Consider the following 13,252-nt stretch of genomic DNA (forward strand, 5'->3'; position numbering starts at 1 on the left):
TTTAGCATCACTTTTATGGCCATAGTAATGTTTTTTACATTTTGCAATTCGCCTCCCCATTGAAAGGTATTGTGGTTTGTGGAAGTTTGCGCTAATCGAACCTTACGCGGAAGTTCGCGGACCGAAAATCGGCGGTTCGCGACATCTCTACTTATATAGTTACAAATCACTACTACGGAAGTGGATATCTATTATCTACTACTTTCATATGCTTCTACAGTGCTAGAAATTACGGACGTGGCTAGGGATCTGTAATGAATAAGAAAATTACCGTTGTGGCGGAATACAGCACTGCCGCTGCTTTCTCCTCTGGGAACGCGGAGGGAGAGTTGGTGTCATCTGGAGCTGGCGACGTGCGGTGTTCTGCCTTGTCCACACTGCATAGGAGGACTCGGCATACACGCGCGCGCGATCAACGCAGCTGTCTTCTTTATGCGTTGAGAAGGAATATCAGCTGACAAGACGGTCAGCTGACTTCGGGACATGCCTGTCTGATAACGGAGATTGGCTGGGAGATCATGGTCGGGGATTGTAAATATACTCTGACATATAAGGCCGCCGCTCACAGTTGCCAATTGTCTACTGTTGCGAATGCACACATAGCACTCAGACCTAGTAGTCAGATCATAGTGCAGTGGAGTAAAAATGGGAGAAAAAACGGCCTATCTGCACATAGCTTAGCTAGTATTGTTTGTTATTTTATGATCTACTCAGATCCTAGTGCACCACTGAACCCGGGAGGAAACCGGCCTATCTGCACATACAAAAATAGCACTGCACTTTGTGGGAAGATCAGCGAACAATCTTACTGCATTTTGTGGGCACATGTTTCAACCAATCGGACTGCACTTGTGCGCACGTTACGACCAATCTGACTGCACTTTGTGGGAACATCAAGGATCAATCTTACTGCTATTTGGGCACATGTTTTTCAACCAATCTGAATGCACTTGTAGGCACAGGTTTCAATCAATCTGACTGCATTTTTTTGGACACATCTGCAAACAATCTGAGTGCACTTGTGGGCAAATCTGCTGCCAATCTGGTTGTACTCTGTGGGGGTTGTTGTGTCGGTCTGCCGGCCCTCCTCCACCATGGGCTCTGGAAAAATAAAAAAGGCCCAACATGCCCAGCTTGCCCGCGAAGGGAACTTCATGCCGTGAAAGTGCATGCCACCAATCGCCATCAAATGCAACATGATAATATCCTATCGGCTAAGTTTCCACTGTTGCATCACAATTTTGCCGGCATTCCCCCGCAGATAAAAACGCATGCGGATGCGATTTTGCATGCGTTTTAACCACAATTTCGCGTGCAATTTTAACCAGGACACTGCCAAATAAACCATGACACTGCCAGGGTAGTTTAAGATTAGAAAAGGTGCGAAATCGCACGCAAAATCGCGGGGGAAAACTAATGCAAGAAAACGCATGCGTTTTTCCTATTAAATACATTAGCGGCGATTCACACGGATTCCAGACGCACGCAAAATCTGCAATACCGTCGTGCAGATTTGGCCCGCCGCCAAATCAAGCACGCACGACGCACGCGTGCAAACAGCCCCAGCCACTTCAATACACTAAGCAAATGTGCATGTAGACGTCGCATGCGAATTCGCTATGGTGGAAACAGGGCCATATACAAATGATGTACAGGTCAGGGAGGGTCAAAAACAAAAATGGTAACATTTCTCTAACTAAAACAAAATGGACTAATTGCATTCATCACATCATAAACATATATGTAAAAGTATACTACTCACTTACCACAATAACAGTTTGCAGTGCAGACAGTCTCTCAGGTCACTCTCACTGGGCCACTCCAAACACTGCATGGGCTGGAAGTAAAGAATGACGAACTTCCGCAACGGTACCTCCGCCCCCAGCGCACGTGGGCGGAATTCCGGAATTTTTTTACGGAAGTACGCTGTTAACACATTTGAGACTATATACAACAATTTTATTGACTTTACACTCTTAAAACAATATCCATATCATCATAAAAGGCAGAAGAAACCAAAAACAATCAGTAAATGTGAAAAAAAACGGATTGAGTTACGCTTACGTAAATTACGGAAGTCCGCATAATATACATTTCTGAAGTCCGTATACCGTCGGAATTCCACGGAATTCCGCGGAACAGCTCCGTATACCGCCGGAATGACCCGGTAGCGGAATTCCGGATCGACGGAACACGGAATTACCACGGAATCGGAATTCAGCAATTCCGACCATGCCTGAGCAGGACCAGCCAGCTCACTTGCGGTGTGCTTGTAGGATCATGGAGGGTGAAGTCTAGGGTGCCAAGAGATCTGTGCCTATAGGCTCCTGTGACGTAAATCCGAGCCTGCTGCTAGGAGCTGCAGGGAGGCTGCTAGACGTTGCTGGAGGCTCAGCAAGTATTTTAAAAGCCTCGAAACCCGCCAAAGACAAAGTCCCCGTTATCACTGCCGGTTAGTTTTCCGATTGCCTGAGTTCCGGATAACAGGGATTTTGCTGTACAATGGGCAAACACTGACTAAATTGTTTATAAAGCACGGTATAGTTCTGACAAGGGTAAGTAAGCAGGATGATGAGTACAGGTCCTCTTTAGATTCAATATGACAGCAGGCAGGTGCAGGGATTGGATACGGGAGGGGTGGAAGGAAACATTTTGTCCCCTGCTTGGAATTGGACTTTAGATGCACATTATACAGTGATAAAGCAGAATTATACACAAAGCAACTGTGTTTGTCTTTAGAACGCGGCTGTAACATTACAAATCCCCCAATTTCATGGCTTATTTCACAGGGTCGATTATTGAAGATTAGCCATTCGTCCCCCTCGTATCTCGTTTCATGGACGGTCGCATCGCGGAACGCCAGACAGCGGTCTCCAGATATCAGCGTTACATTTCACTAATGTGTGTCGTGACGACAGGCGCCCAGTCTCTCTGTAATTGTAGTATTAATTAAGTGCAGAAGTTAATCAGCGCTTGTGCATTAAATACAGCTTAATAAGCCTAAGATTACCTTGCCCCTTGTTAAGGCTATTGTACCAGCCAGATTAACAAAACATAAAGAGGATCTGTTGAAATAAAAAATTACAGGATAAATCCCAAATTAAAAAGGCGTATATTACTGAAAAGGGAAAAGTAAGGTCATTTTATTTCATTCTTTTAAAGAGGACCTGTAGTGAAAATAACATAATAAATAACATTGCTTATTTTGTACAGTATGCATCTATAGATTATTTACTTAGGGCCTGAGCCCACTGTGCCTGCTTTTTAGCAACACACCAATGTTACAGATGCTGAAAAGCAGACACAACTGCGCATAACTGCGGCCAGCTGCGTTTGTAGGCTCAGGCCCTTAGTGTTGCCCATTGTAAAAACTTTCCTCTACCTGATTTACATTCTGAAATTTATCACTGGTGGTGACATCTTTAGTCCTGTCAGATGATCTGTGCGGAATGTTCGATACTGAGAGTTCTATGCACAGAGGAAGATACTGCTTGCTTGGCAGTTGGAAAAAGTCATTATTTCCCACAATGCAATGAGGTTCACAGACAGGAAACTGGCAGGGACATGGTCATGACATCACACTGGAGGAGGGGCTTTACCACAATATCAGCGATACAGACCCCCTGGGATTTATTGGATAAGGTAAAGATTTATTGTGGGAAAGGAAGTATCAGCTACTGATTGGGATGAAGTTGAATCCTGGGTTACAGTTCCTCTTTAAGGCTATTGTTCACAGTGGCATGTTGCGTTGCGTTCCCTGTACAAACAGAAACACAATATAACAAAAAAGTTGTACCACGCGTTATTCAACCTTTACGTGGCATACAGTGAAGTATACAGTCAATGAACAGTATGCTTCACTATCCCTGTTATAAGATGTACGATGCAGTAATGCACTGTATGTAATGCATTGGAGTACTGTAGAGTGTTGGATCCCTGCGACAGGGGACCAGAGGGCAGTAAGGAAAACCTCCTTAGGATCCAGAGGCTTCCCTCTACTTAGGTAAGTATATATTTCTGAACCTGAGCTTGGGATCCGATTTTGCTGGGAAAAACGCAGTTAATCAGTTCAACTCTAAGGCCCCGTTTACATCTAAAAAGACAAAGCGGAAGCGAGTAATTTTACCGCGATTAGCGCAGTAAAAATCACTGGACACTTATGCGATTCCAGAGTGATCGCAGTCAGTGCTTTATAAGCACTGTACCGCGATCGCTCCAGAATCGCCCGGGAAAATGCTGCAGGTAACACGTTTGCGATTGGCGCTAATCGCAAAAACGATCTGTGCCAATCGCGGCAGTGAGAACATTGCCATAGGATAGCATACGTTTAGCGCTTTAATCGCCCGCTAATCACATAAGTGTAAATGGGCCCTAAGTGTGGAAAGGATTAATGGCAAACATGCTTTCTTCCCGCTTACCTCAGCGCAGCAGTGGAGATAATCCAAAAGAGGGGCTCTTAGTCTGTGCCATTAGTTACTCATACAACAGGATGGGAGTTTCTACACTGCTACATCTGTACTCCCAGCTACACTTACTACACTCCCAGCTACACTCACTACACTCCCAGCTACACTCACTACACTCCCAGCTACACTTACTACACTCCCAGACACTCCCAGCTACACTCACTACATTCCCAGCTACACTAACTACACTCCCAGCTACACTCACTACTCTCCCAGCTACACTCACTACATTCCCAGCTACACTAACTACACTCCCAGCTACACTAACTACACTCCCAGCTACACTAACTACACTCCCAGCTACACTCACTACACTCCCAGCTACACTCACTACACTCCCAGCTACACTCACTACATTCCCAGCTACACTAACTACACTCCCAGCTACACTCACTACATTCCCAGCTACACTAACTACACTCCCAGCTACACTCACTACATTCCCAGCTACACTCGCTACACTCCCAGCTACACTCACTACATTCCCAGCTACACTGACTACTCTCCCAGCTACACTCACTACACTCACTACATTCCCAGCTACACTAACTACACTCCCAGCTACACTCACTACATTCCCAGCTACTATCTACACTCCCAGCTACACTCACTACATTCCCAGCTACACTAACTACACTCCCAGCTACACTCACTACATTCCCAGCTACACTATCTACACTCACTACATTCCCAGCTACACTAACTACACTCCCAGCTACACTCACTACATTCCCAGCTACACTAACTACACTCCCAGCTACACTAACTACATTCCCAGCTACACTATCTACACTCACTACATTCCCAGCTACACTAACTACACTCCCAGCTACACTCACTACATTCCCAGCTACACTATCTACACTCCCAGCTACACTCACTACATTCCCAGCTACACTATCTACACTCACTACATTCCCAGCTACACTAACTACACTCCCAGCTACACTCACTACATTCCCAGCTACACTATCTACACTCCCAGCTACACTCACTACACTGTCATCTACAATGCATGCTCTGACCTATCCAATGACGAGAGATGGCCCAAACAGATCACCAGCGGACCGTTCCTGGCGGATATCAGCTGTTCGTACCCGTGGCGGGTGACGAGCACATGGCGTGTTCAACCCGCCTCCTATACATCATCATTGAGCTAAACTTTGACCCCTTACCTCACAGTCAGCAGGCACATGGCAGCCAATCAGCCTGCACTACCTCACGGACCCCCCACCACCCTATAAAAACACAGTTTCGCCGGCCATGTTTCATTCTGTCTCCGGCTACTGTAGTGAGATGAAGGGAGAGAGAGCATTGCTGAGATAGGGACAGTTAGCTAGGCCTGTTTTGTTGTTCCTCGCTGACTGACTTGCTGGGAAAGCACCCCAAATAGCCATTTGGAGGACTACTACATCGTTCTGCTGTTTGTTTGCTTTTTGTACACAGTAACACTCCAGTGCATTAGTTTAGACTGTATTCTGATAGCACTATTGCATTTCTCTGTGTGTGACACTACACAGCCCACTGATACCCACAGCTGTGCACAGTACCACTGCTATTGTTGGACCATTCAGTTGCAGGCACAGCAGCACTCCAGTGCATTAGATTAGACTGTATTCTGATAGCACTATTGCATTTTTCTGTGTGTGACACCACAGAGCCCACTGGAATGAAAATGTAGACTCTTGTAACCGATGTACCACACACATATGTTCGATTTTGACACAATCACAACAAAAACGGTTGAACAAAAGATTAGATGTAATAATCTATACATTTTAATTTGGTGTGTATGGTGTGCTCTGTGCCATCACTGCGATGTATAAACATACCTTGCACTACCAGATATATTCGTCTTTTATTTTAATCAGCAACACTACATTTATTACGGTGAAGAAATACATTTCATCTAATGTGTCCCTTTGACAAATAAAGTTTCTTTATTCTTGAATATAAACTTAAAATGTATTAGGTCAAATGACTTTCATACAACCTTCAACACACCATTCAATTTCTGCACAAATTGATCTGATTTTTCCAACCTTTTTGATCGATTTAAATAAACAAAAAACAAAACAAAACACTATTTTGATCATATTTATTGATCGAAAAGAAGTATTTTCTCTCGATTTTTTTCACACAATGGATCATTTTATTCAAATTCAGATAGAATCGAACAGAAAAATTGTGTAGCCACCATAACTCTAAACTTTTTACAAAGACCTTATTGAACTCTGAAAGTCTACTCCACAATTTAGGATGAAGAAGGGAAATTGAGCTCTTGTAGTCAAGTAGTAAGCTGAGATGACTTGCTCTGAAATGATGGGAACTTCAGAACATCCTTTCTTAGCCTCTTGGACTTCGTCAACCCAACAATCATGAGATGATTATGGACAATTTCTGAGAAAACATGATTACACAGGAGAGCTCAACTATGCCAAATGCAGAAAGATTTAGCAAATGCTATCAATGTCCTACTTAAAAACAAACCAAAAAATGTTCTTACATTCTTGACATAGGAAACTAAAATGTCCACAGAGGTCAAATTCTTAATGTCAATGATTGGAAAAATAAAGATAAAGAGATAAACATAGTAAATTGTATCAGAAATTTGGAAATAGATACTGTGGCTATTTACTTAAATTATTTCTGATAAAACTTTACTTTAACCATTTCTGCCTCAGCTACAGTATACTTTATCTACACCTTATGTGGCGCCTCCTGTAGGCACCAGTATGCAGATATTAGTAACAGTTGTTAAGCACACCACACGTCTGTGCTTATTACTTCTCAAGATCCTACTTAGCCCAACTAGGGAAGCAGCACCTAGCATAGATAACCTGGTATAGGTGTCCCCAGTATAGGTAGCCTGTTATAGGTGCTCCCAGTATAGTTATCCTGGTATAGGTATTTCCTGGTGGTCTAGTGGAGGCATGGTGGGTATGTATTACTCAGCTCCAGCAACAAGCATCTCCACCCCCCCCCCCCCCCTCCTCTGTAATCAGCACTCAGCCTCCACTGCTGCTAAGTACCAGGTCCCGGCTTGATGACATCATCAAGCTGGGATCCAACACTAGGGTAGGCGTGATGCTGGATGCCGACTAGAGCAGAGGGGGAGTGAGGATCGGCAGGGAAATGAGAACAGCTGAGAGCTGTTCAGCTGCCTCAGTGATCACTATGACGTAGTGATCACATGATCAGGAGATTATCAGCATGGCTTCTTATGAAGTCAGTTATAGTTACATCCCATCAGCAGCAAACAGCCACACACAGGACATAACTGTAACATCCTTAGTCCCACAGAGGTTAAAGTATTACAGGCAGAGCTTCAGCACGGAAGTCAGGCAACTGGCATTGTTTACAAGAGAGTGCTGTTGGGAGATGGCAGCCTCCATTTTCTTCTCACTTCAGGTTCCTTTTAGACCCTTTGCACATATAGCGCTTCATGGTACTCTCCCCCTGTCGCAGCTTGTTTCACGTGTGTGATTGCGCGCAAACCTTCGTTTATCACGGGGAGTAATGCTTTGCACGTGCGGCAGATCGCATGAGTGAATCGAGCCCCATATGTGCAACCAGCCTAAATCATATAGCTGATTGACAGAAGTCCAGTACAAGGACTATACAGTATGTACAGCTCCAACCTTACCCAGAGCCAGGAGGCAGGCTGGAGAAGTCTGGATGTGAGTTCACATTTGGTAGTGCTTGGTGTGGGGATGATTTGTACTGGTGTGTAGATGACTTCCATGGCTCGACTCTTTCTGGTTCAGCCACACCCAGAATGGGTTGATTTGGAGCACTTGAAACTCCCCTCTCTTCTGCCACACCCCTCTGACATCATCTCCAGATACCAGGAAGTGGTCCATGCAGATCAACAGCTTTAAAGGGATACTGTGGGGGGGTCGGGGGAAAATGATTGAACTGTTGAAGTTACCCGGGGCTTCTAATGGTCCCCCACAGACATCCTGTGCCTGCGCAGCCACTCCCCAATACTCCGGCCCCGCCTCTGGTTCACTTCTGGATTTTCAGACTTTAAAGTCTGAAAACCACTGCGCCTGCATTGCCGTGTCCTCACTCCCGCTGATGGCAACAGGAGCATAGGCCCAGTATGGTCTGTGCCTGCACCGTGCGCTCCTGGTGACATCAGGGGAAGCGAGGACACGGCAATGCAGGCGCAGTAGTTTTCAGACTTTAAAGTCTGAAATTCCAGAAATGAACCGGAGGCGGGGCCGGTGCATTGGTGAGTGGCTGCACGGGCACAGGATGCCTGCTTAGAACTGTTTATCATGTGAGACTGTTTATCATGTGAGCCTCAGGAACTAATTAGCATAAAGCTTCTCCTCAACTTATCCATGCTTCTTACTCTTCTTTCTCATTGTTTAACTCAGGTTCCTACCTCTACACAAGCCACGCCCCCTAGACAGGCCCAGTTCTTCCATGGAATTATTTGCCTCGAGCGATTTCAGAGCTATTACAAACATACAAAAAAGGTAGGAGAGGTCATTATACATGGTCCATTCCTGTATTAAGGTACTTTAGGGCAGATTTGATTCATACAGTATGCATTTGATACATGTTTATATTAGTATAACATTTTTGGGAGGAAGTATTTTCAGACAAAGTTAAAGAGAATAGGGTAATCCACCAGCCCCAACCTAAACTCATCAGAAGCATAACATAATAACATTAGAAATGTGGTACAGTCCAAAAATTTGTTTCAACTTCAATTGCACAAAAATACAAAAACTTAAAAAAAAATGTATATGATAATCTATCAATTTTCATGAGCATTGCATGTATTATAATGGCTTAAAGCGAATCAATCAATATTCATGTCAGCAAGTTCTGCATGCAAATTACATGATGTACTGTATAGTGGGCTTGGAGTATTTTATATAATGTTCAGGCAACAACACTAGTTCGTTTTGAGCCGTAATAGCTCTATTTTTAAATAAAAAGTCAAATAAAAAAAAACAAAGAATCGAATATTAAACTGATAAACCAAGGACAAAAATGAGGACAGATGAAAAAGCAGTTGTGAAAAAAAAAATTTGATTTTGATGTAAATTTGTCCACAGACTCCAGTTATAGGATGGAAGTCTAAAGAAAAAGTGACATCCAAAGTTTTACTACAATGGTCCTCAAACTACGGCCCACGGGCCGAATGTGGCCCCCCGAGGCTTTTTCACTGGCCCCCGAACGCAAAATGTATATAACTTATAGATGTGGCTGAGGCAATCCAGCCCCACGATCCCGTCGAATCTGCTCCCGTGAGCGTACACAGGAAGTATGGGTGCAGACGGACAACGAAGACCGGTTGCTGGATCGTCAGAGGAACAAGGTTAACGTGACAGAGCGTGCCAATACCGTCTAATCTGCTCCCGTTAGCATACGCAGGAGGTACAGTGAACAGACTGACAATGAAGATTGATCGCGCAGCTGCCGACAATATGTAATGGGGCAATATGTACTAGGCCACTGTTGCCATGCAGGTCTCATGCACTAGAGACTGCTGGAGGCAAATTCACTGTGTGCGTAGTAAACGGTTAAGATTGGTTGGAGGTGCCCATACATGTACAATCCCGATTGTATATACAATCTGTAAACTAAAAATATCGATTTCGCGCTGGAAATTGGGTTAATTCACTGCCACCACTGTCTGGTTTTGGATGGATGGAGCAGACAGTCTCCAACTAGGGCGGAGAGACAAAAACGCTATCATAATACGGTAGCCAGCCCAATCGCGTTCGACATGCTCCAGTCACCGTTCGGGGAATAGTCACTTCCGAAGGCTTAAAGACTGTGAGCAATGTGACGTTTAAAGAAAGGTTACTGGGTCCATATATGATGCAATCTCAAATTGTATGTCCAATCGAGAAACTAAAGTTATCGATTTCGCACAGGAAATCTGGTACTAGCTAATCCTAGAAGGAAGAAACGGTTATTTACAACCTAGCTAGCAAATCAACAATTTATAAGCAAATAATAAAACAATGCGGTAGTATGACTGACTCTTCAGAGGGCAGATTCGTTATAGCAACAATCAGATGACCAGAACAGGCACAAGACTGAACGATAAAATCGTTAGTTTTGGTCTAAAACTACATACACACAGCTTAATTTAGCCCACAGATAGATATACCTGTCCGGCAGAACAGATTGGTTTGATAGAAAGCGAATAGAGACGAAACGAAACAGAATGTCTTAATATAAAGTTCAAATACCGTTATTGGTACTCCATGCGGCAATCGCAAGTCTTTGGAGGAAGTCCAAAATGGCGGAGGCCTTTGTGAGAACTAATCTAAGATGGAGGTTTTTCGCCAGTGTCCAGCTGGCTGCCAGGATGTTGTTAGGCAAAAGATTTCAGATGATGGACCCTGAGCAACTGGGGCCCAGTTAAGTTATAGCCCTTACTTCAGCAAGGAGGAGTTATGGGGCGTGGATCACACACCTCTTTGGAACATGAGATATGCCCGCCGCTCTCATGGACACAGTAATATATCTGAATCATGATAGGTATTCTATCTCCAAAACCATACAGGTTATGTTAAATCTAATAACATTTTTAGGTTTGTCAGAATTTATCGAGAACATTGATATCAAACTTGAGGGGTCAGACCCCTGGGGTATTAGAGGGTTATTTTAAAACAGTCTTACTTCAGTTCTGTGGGTCCGATTGGTAAGGAAACCTCTCAAATCCAGTGTCATGTGGAATCCAGTAAACTCTGTGAATTTGAGGGACCTGTGATCTTGGGAACACCAGAAATATTACAAAACTGTGCCTATTATTAAATATAGCTTGTAAGGTTTGTTGAACTTTTGGGAGTCTCCAGTTGGAGTGATAAGGATCATTCCTGTGTCTTCTTTGAAGCTCAGACAGCAAGGTTATGTGTTGGACTCCCTGCTGAGATGGGGCTGATCAGTCTGGAGAAGAGCAGTGTAGGTGTGAGATTTCTCTCTCTCTGCCTGGTTGAGTGTCCTGGACCCAAGCAATATCTCAAGATTCTTGCTTTGGGAAAGGAAGCCATTTGATGCACCTAGTGATTACAGGAGTATCTGACTTGACCAAGGGTCATTAGCATGAAGTTGCTACATTTGACCAGGGAGAGGAATTGTGTTAACCCCTGGCTTCCCTGATCTTTTTATAAACCAAGCCTTTCCCTATCTGTTGTCACTTTTTAAAAGTGGCTACAGGGAATATTTTATAAGGCTCTACTACTTTATTAGGACGAATAAACGTTTATTTGTCACAGTGGCCCACTACACCTTTAAATATCGGCGGCCCACATATAGGGCCTGATTCACAAAGCGGTGCAAACACTTTGCACGCCAGTGAAAAGCCCTTTATCACGCCTAAACTCAGTTTAGGCGTGATAAGAAGAAACTTGCGCGAAATTCGCACAGCGCGAAAGCGCCCATTAAACACTATGGGCGCTGTGCGCGGAATCGCACGATTGCGCTAGATAACCAGCACAAAGCGGTGCTAACTCAGCGGTGCAAAGGTTATCACGCCTAAAGTCTTTTAGGCGTGATAACTGAGTTATCACCGCTTTGTGAATCAGGCCCATAGAATAGCAGTGCTGGCACCACCCATCCACATACTGTAGAAGCCAGCGAGCAGTTATTCCAATCCAATTCTTTCAATCCAATTCAGCATCAGGTGACACTGTTGTCCAATTGTCACCTGGGTATGTTTCACTGTCTGGTGCACAAAGACGTTCTTCGGGCGCCGCATGACTGAATGGCTGCTGCTGGGAGGTCTCCTCCGGGCATGATTGGGGGGAATCAATACCTTGATTCAATGTAATGTTTTTCAGCATCATTTTATGTATGGTCTGCCCTCCCAGCAGTCTGAAGTATGCTGACCCGGCCCTTCGCCGAAAAAGTTTGGGGTCCCCTGTTTTACTATGTCAACCCTTTTAGTCATCAAATGTTGTTTTCTTGATTGTAAACTACACACTACAGTAAAATATATGGAATATCATCATATTCTGTCTGTCTTTCAGGCCTTGTTCACATCTAAAATCAAAATCACTGAGGGACGCATTTTTTGTTTTTCAGCGCAATTTTTTGTACACCTCCCGGTGCTCCAATGCGCGCTGCGTTTTTGGGTATGTGTTTTGTAAGCACATTTTATGGCGATTTGCGATTTTTAGCTAGTTTTTAGCCAGATTTAGAGAGCCCCTTACCTAAACACTTCACATTTAAATAATCATGGAACAAGAATAGCAAACGCAATCGACAGATAAAGCGATTTGTGAGCGTTTTTTGCGCATTTCCTATACCTTCAATTGTAGCAAAATACCCCCGAAAATGGTACAAGAAGCGCTTTGCTAAACGGAAAGCGGACGCAATGTGCTGTTATGAACTATCCCATAAGGATTCATTGCACTAGCGATTTCAGGGCGTTTTAAAAAATCGCCAGCACTTAAAAAACCCTGCAAAATACCCTGGTGTGAACAAGCCCTCAGTGTTTATGCTGAATACTTGTAAATAAAAACGCCTTAGGAAATGTATTTTTATGCACCTTTTAAATACTGTGATCTTGTGAAGAACAGGTAATAAACAACAGTAAAATCTCACTGTAGTAAACTCAAAAGGACCAGGAAAGTGGTTTACTATGTCAGAAGTCAGAAATTGTCATTTTCATGGACATAAAGTAGACTGTACTATACTTATGCAGTCAATAACTGGCTAATGGACAGAAAACAAAGAGTTGTGGTCAATGGATCGTACTCAAAATGGGAGACTGTTAGCAGTGGGGTCCCACAGGGGTCAGTACTGGGTCC

General features: G+C 43.9%; 1 protein-coding gene across 7 annotated transcripts in view; it reads left to right on the forward strand.

Moving 5' to 3' along the window:
- EFR3B (EFR3 homolog B) overlaps positions 1–13,252 on the forward strand; it is a 417,050-nt gene that overhangs the window by 47,949 nt on the left and 355,849 nt on the right. Inside the window, exon 3 of one of the 7 annotated variants that reach the window (XM_068280088.1) lies at positions 8,852–8,953. The exons of the other annotated variants lie outside the window; for them this stretch is intronic. The gene's annotated coding sequence lies outside the window, so the exon portion shown is untranslated. The remainder of the gene's footprint in view (positions 1–8,851; positions 8,954–13,252) is intronic. 7 annotated transcript variants of the gene reach the window in all.

Source organism: Hyperolius riggenbachi, chromosome 4, assembly GCF_040937935.1.
Source record: "Hyperolius riggenbachi isolate aHypRig1 chromosome 4, aHypRig1.pri, whole genome shotgun sequence".
Lineage (NCBI taxonomy): Eukaryota > Metazoa > Chordata > Amphibia > Anura > Hyperoliidae > Hyperolius > Hyperolius riggenbachi.